This window comes from Grammomys surdaster, unplaced genomic scaffold (assembly GCF_004785775.1).
Source record: "Grammomys surdaster isolate TR1022 unplaced genomic scaffold, NIH_TR_1.0 243, whole genome shotgun sequence".
NCBI classification, from domain to species: domain Eukaryota; kingdom Metazoa; phylum Chordata; class Mammalia; order Rodentia; family Muridae; genus Grammomys; species Grammomys surdaster.
This window is the reverse complement of record NW_021604688.1, coordinates 670,865-677,376: the sequence shown is the minus strand read 5'-3', so window position 1 is coordinate 677,376 and position 6,512 is coordinate 670,865. Positions and strand designations below refer to the sequence as shown.

The following is a 6,512-nucleotide window of genomic DNA, read 5'->3' as shown; positions in this document are numbered from 1 at the left end:
GAAGAAATGGCTCCCAATATTTTAATTCTAAGAATATTTTGCAGGTGAGAGCATGTAAAATGGGTATGACAGAATGAAGTCATACCTGGCAAAAATCTCAGCATAAAGTCATGCTGAAACTGATATTTTTCAATAGCACAATATTCACAATAAATAAAAATGAAAATTACTCAATCCATATTACTTTGTAAGTCAGGTTAAATTGATTTTGTATTATTTTGCACACGTGTGTACTGTTTTAATTGATAAGATTTTTTTTATATTTCAATTATATTTTATTACAGAGTGGCTACAGCATGCTGTGTTTATATCTACAAAGCAATGTAGGTAGAAGCAAGGAAGAAGTTAACATGGTTACCAGAAAAAGTGTGGTTTTAAGCAACAGAGGTGAAGCATCTTAGCCGTTCCTGTTGTCCTGATGTACAAATGCTACTACCAGGTGCATCTCATAATATCATTCTTTTTAAATGCTCCTATCAACAGCCACCCATAATTTTGAACTCAAAATATTGCTATTGCTCCAGATTCCGTGACAACAGTAAAAGCAGCATGAAAGATTCCCAGAGTTGTGTCTAGCTTTGGTTAAGATCTACACTAGCCATGTTCGACTGTCACAAACTTTTTTCTCCCTCTCCTCCTACAGTCACTATCAAAGAAATGAAAGGCACTTTGTTGTAACTATCTCTGAGTCTGTAATTCTTTTTTTTTTTTTCCAGAAGAAGTTTATCAAGTTGCCCTGGCAACTAGACCACAGCAATCAGGAACCATTGGTGACACATATCATATGATAGATACATAATAATTAAAGGGCATGTCTTCTCATTCTCATTGTTATTCCAGATTCAGAAACAAATTATCAGTGAGCATACAGTGTGGAACACTCATTAATTACATAGAGTACAGCATTCATCTTCTCTTTAAAACGTAAATCAGGGAAACCCCTCTGTGTGCTGTGGATTTGAACTCTCCTTAGAAACCGAAGCATCCTGCCTATTTATGGTGTTAAGAACTTACAGAATAAATCTGTTACCAAAAGCATAATCGTAATCAGTATTCCTTTCAAAACCAAAACATTGCAGGTTGTGCCAACTCTGTCTCGTGACCACCAAACTTCCCAGTTCATACATGGACTAGTGATGACCATAGCGTCATACTGTAGCTCCTAGAAAATATTGCAAATATGGAGAAGAAAAGAGACTTATCAATACAGCTGATTATAAGATTTTAATTAACAGACCAAAAAAGAAAAATATCAATACAGTAACTATATTTGTTTAATACATACTCATTTTTTAAAAAGCAAAACATTAAAGATTGTAGGATTAATCATAATTTCCTTCAAATAGCATCCAGAATTAAACCTTATTCTTTTCTTATTTATATTTTAAAAATTATTTCTAAATTAGAGACTACATATATTTTAACTGTGATCAAAATTTGTCTGTATTCTTGCTTTGTTATTTGTGCTTTATTTATTGAGCTTTTTGTGTTGAATTATGAACACTAAGCTTTAAGTTTGGAGATGACTACTATAAAGAACTTTCGGCAGTGGGTAGTTCTGTCGGTGCCATGCCGTCATCACCGCTGCCGCTGGCGGTGGTGTGCTTGAGTAACCAGATTCGGAGCATGGAAGCACACAACATCCTCAGCAAGCGTGGTTTCAGTGTCCGCTGCTTTGGAACAGGAACTCATGTGAAACTCCCAGGACCAGCAATGACAAGCCCAATGTTTATGACTTCAAAACCACATATGACCAAATACACAATGATCTCCTCAGGAAAGACAAAGAACTCTATACACAAAATGGAATTTTACATATGTTGGACAGAAGTAAAAGGATCAAGCCCCATCCAGAAAAGTTCTAGAACTGCAAGGACCTGTTTGACCCGATCCTCACTTTGTGAAGAGAGAGTCTATGACCAGGCTGTAGAAGATCTGAATTCCAGAGAACAGAAGACCTGCCAGCCAGTGCATGTGGTCAACGTGGACATCCAGGACAACCATGAAGAGGCCACTCTGGGAGCATTCCTTATCTGCGAGCTCTGCCAGTGTATCCAGCACACTGAGGATATAGAGAATGAAATCGATGAGCTGTTGCAGGAGTTCGAGGAGAAGAGTGGCCGGGCCTTTTTGCACACCGTCTGCTTCTACTGAGCCTGAGACGCTGTGCCTGGTGCATGGCCTGCCCTGACAGCCACCTTGTTGCGGCCACTTTTTCAGTGTCTTTTCCCCGCTGATATTTGTTTATACTGCTAGATGTACATCACCAATGTACTGTACATATGGAACGAGATGTAAACAGAAATGCCAGATTCAAATCCATTATTTTTAACCAAAAGAAATAAAGATAGTTTACTCTACAGCCCCTCCCCCCCAAAAAAAGAACATTCATTGTGAAGAAGTTCTCTCAGCATTTGCTTTGGGATTCTAATTTCTCTGATCTATTTCCAGAATTATTTAAATTCTATTTTCTAGAGTTAGAGGGATGACTCGGTGATTAAAAACACTTGCTTCTCATACACAATGAAAATCTGCAAGTACACAAGGTCATATTTAATGCATACAGATATGCATATACATAAAAATAATTTTTAAAAAAACTCAAAAATATCTACATTTCTTTCCTAGAAAATTCCTCAACTTTCTAATCAGCTGAAAGACCTCTTTCTTATTTCTATTGTTGGTACACATTAATTTATTGAACTAAACTTGTTGCTCTAAGGAGATCTTGCAAAGATGATAGACAAGCACATGTATTTATCACCACAGATGGAAATTTCTTCACAATATTCTGAGTTTCCTTACTGAATGACTTTTCACAAGTTTAATCAACATATAGTAATAATAAAGTATTTTGCTATGTGCTTAGCTGGACCCACATATGAATATTACACAGTGTTCAAATCAAACTAAGAGAGGCAACAGAAAGGCTTGATTCTTATTTATTTATTTAGAATAATTAATGTCTTAATATAACTGTAATATATAAAGTTAATAGACAAACTTCATAAGACTAAAAACCAGTGCATTTCGAGGAAAGAGGAATGTATTGGAAATACTCAGAAGCATGGCTGTAGGTTTGGAAAAGCCAGGTGAAACATGCAGAGTTCCCAAGAGCGAGATTGTAGCGTAGCCTTTGCATGAAACAAAATAAAATTCTTATTATGAGATAGGTTGTAGAAAAAGCATCTGTATTGATGCAAACGTCTTTGAGAAATATGATAGAAAAAAAACAACAAAACGAAACAGGAAATTGTAGAGTATTTGGATAATCAAAGTGGGTAGCAACTGAGAAGAAACATGAAGTTCTAGAGTTAAGAAATAAAAAAGAAAGAAAGAGAAAAGAAGAAAAGAAAAAGATTAGGTTTAACATAAATGGTTCAATGAAGTAAAAACAATTCCCAGGGAACCAAGCAAAAAGATGATTTCAAGCCTAGAGTGGTTGCAGACATCTGTAGTCATCATGCTTTGGAGAACATTGTAAAGTTCACACACTAATTTCCCTAAATATAGGCAATATATCAACAACGGATCCAAAGTGAAAAATGCATCTGGCCATTCTGCAGCATACCTGTATCAGAAGCTATGAGAATCTGTGCAATTTGTGTATTTCTGCACTTATCTTTAGTTCCTATGTATGCATATTCCTAAGCATCATAATTCTAATTAATATTGAATATATGCAGGCAGGAAAGAATTAATGATAAAAATGGCCTGTCGCCAGCACTGAATATAGGTTTCATCACCTGAGACTCATTTTTTAATTGATCCCTTAGGGGAAGTGAAATGAGCAGTTATTTACCTGCCTGAAATGTACACTGGGGCAATCTTACTTTTTCCTGTCTCCTCTACAGTTAATACTTCATTCGTGCTCACTAATGTCTCCAATTTCATTTACTTATTAGATTTGGTTGTTAACTCACCACAAGCAATAATTTCTGAGGATTTGAATACTGAATGGAAATTGCTTAATTACTAAAGTTTTATTTGTGCTATATTTATAAATGTTTGACTAGCTAAGACTGAGAGTAAAATGACTTTCAAATGTCTTTGTACAAGTGAAGGACTTTGGTGGGTTGTAACTTCATTAAATGGTTTGTGGCATCACATGAAAAAGGTGTGTGTACTTTCTACCAGCTGAATAATGACAGCTGTAGGTCAGGTCAGTCAGCATGGTCATTTTAACCAAATTACCCTATAGGTTGCTGTTCTGTTCATATGCAATGGATGGCTGGTGGATTCAAGGGGCTGGTTTTAAAAGTTTGTTTATTAGTTTGCTTGTTTGCTGGGATGAAAATGGAAGCTAGGACCTTGTACCTGTTTGGCAAGTGTTCTTTTATGAATCTTCATATTATACAACCCTGCTTTAGAGTTTTTCACAGAAAGATGAGTGCATGTTGTTTATATTACAATGTTAATTTGGGTTCCCCAAAACTGTTTGCTCAAAGAGAAGAGAATCCACACATAAAGATATTGAGAGATCCTTAACTGTGACTGGTAATTAAAGATGCCAGCAGCTAATAGTTGGGGAGAAGAGATATGGGCAGGGTTTAGGTTTCTAGGGATTGAGACCATGAGGAGGAAGAGGGAGAGAAGTAGATGCCATGAGATGAACAAAACATACAGGAGAGGAGAAAAGAGAGCCACCATGAGCTAGGGCTCAAGAAAACATGGCCCAGAGAGCTGGCTAATTGGAGCTAAGAGCAGCCCAGATGAAACATGGTAAGAAATAATTTGGGGTATGGATAAGAGGTAGATTCTAACAGCATGGTGGGTAGGCAGTTGACCAGCTATTGTGCTACTTAAGGCATATTAAAATATAAAGGCTGTGTGTGTGTCTTTCATGTAGCAATGGTCTAAGCTGGAAAGAAACCCCATGCCAGGCTTTAAAAAAAATGTTTTTATTACAGTTCTATACCTGGCAAATTGATAAAGATGCCCTATCATAATGAATTTCATATCTTTCTAATCATACTATTATTTTATCTATTGAACATGAACACTTTTTGCCATACTGTTCTTCTGTTAGCTCTGTTTTTCAGATAAGCCCAAATCACTTCTTTGATGGTCTCTAGAGTATGTCTAATCAAACAATTGATAAAGGAACGAATGTAAAACATTTAAAAAAAATTAAAACCAAGCCATAGCTACCATCAATGGTTCCTTACCTCTCAAATATTACTTATTTAAAAAAAACAAAATCAATTAATCATCTGAAGAGAAAACCATCAAAATTTACATACAAAAGTCAAGAAGGACTCTTTATCAGACCATATATACAAAATTATTGGAGGCTACTAATATGATTTTTATTGTGAATCTAAAAAGTGTCAGTTATCAAAAATAATATGTGAAAGCAGCAAAGACAGACGGAGTGTAGAGGAGGATGATCCAATGTGAGAAAATAAGAATTTAAGCAAATTAGTCTTTAGTACTAAGTGGAAAAAAATGTTTTCCAGGTCAGTGAATGAAGAAATCTACTGGATAATATTGGTGTAGCTGTCACGTTAGGAGTCTTTTAGTGACCAATGTACATAAGTGTACACTGAAGAAAGAAACCTGAAGCCTGGTAGAATGAATTAAGTACTTGCTTTCCACTTTAATTATGAAAATGTTGCAAAGATTCTTGCATCCAGATTGTTGCAGGAAGTGAGCAGGTTGGATATACAAGATCAAATAGTGGTCAATACTCAGATGTTTCTGCAAAATTGACAACATAAATGCAGATTAATCACCAGGACCAGATGGTGTCTACCCAGGGGCTTTAAGAAACTCTAGAGTGAATCAGAGACAGTTGGCCATGTGCAGTGAGTCATTTCAAAGCAAAAGTGTGTGAGAAGAAAAGGCAAGCCATTTGCAGATTTAACTCCTTCAGCAAGAGGCTTGGACCAAATCTCGTCTCAACAATGAAGAGTTATTACCACACAATTCAAAACTGTGAGTTCTACTTACTCAAAAGCATCTGCAAAGCTCACTCATCTTTGAAATAACGTGACATGAATTAGTTTGTAAATTATGTAAATTTCATTAAATAAAATGTATATATGTATATGTGTCTTTATATCTTTCTTTCACTCACGTGTGCTGTAGGGACATAAAAAGAGACATGAGGACTAAAAGAGCAACTGTGTTTATTATGTTTATTGATGAGGATTAGTTTCACTATTGCTTTATCAGAATGATGTAATACTGCTGTACACTTCATTTGTGTTTCTGGGAAGATGTGAATTGTGTAGAGGAAGGAGATTCTCATTGCTTCAGATGAGGACACAATGTTTCTTCAGAAGACATCTCTGACTAGAGGATGAACTTGTAATTCTAACATTAAAATTCTTGCTGCGTTATCTGTTCATGCATTACAGACATTTCTACAGCACTGAGACAGAACAGAAGAACACCATTCTGTCTGCTGTAGCCTTCGCCAAACTTGCTAATTGGTGTCAAAGGGTGAAATTGTGGCTATGGCAACTAAAAAAATATAAAATGCTTGAAAATTATACTGAGCCTTTTTT

The 6,512-nt window shown here is 35.8% G+C and overlaps 1 pseudogene; it reads left to right on the top strand.

Moving 5' to 3' along the window:
* Nucleotides 1-1,551: 1,551 nt before the first annotated feature.
* On the top strand, nucleotides 1,552-2,154 carry LOC114627190 (annotated as a pseudogene).
* Nucleotides 2,155-6,512: the final 4,358 nt, after the last annotated feature.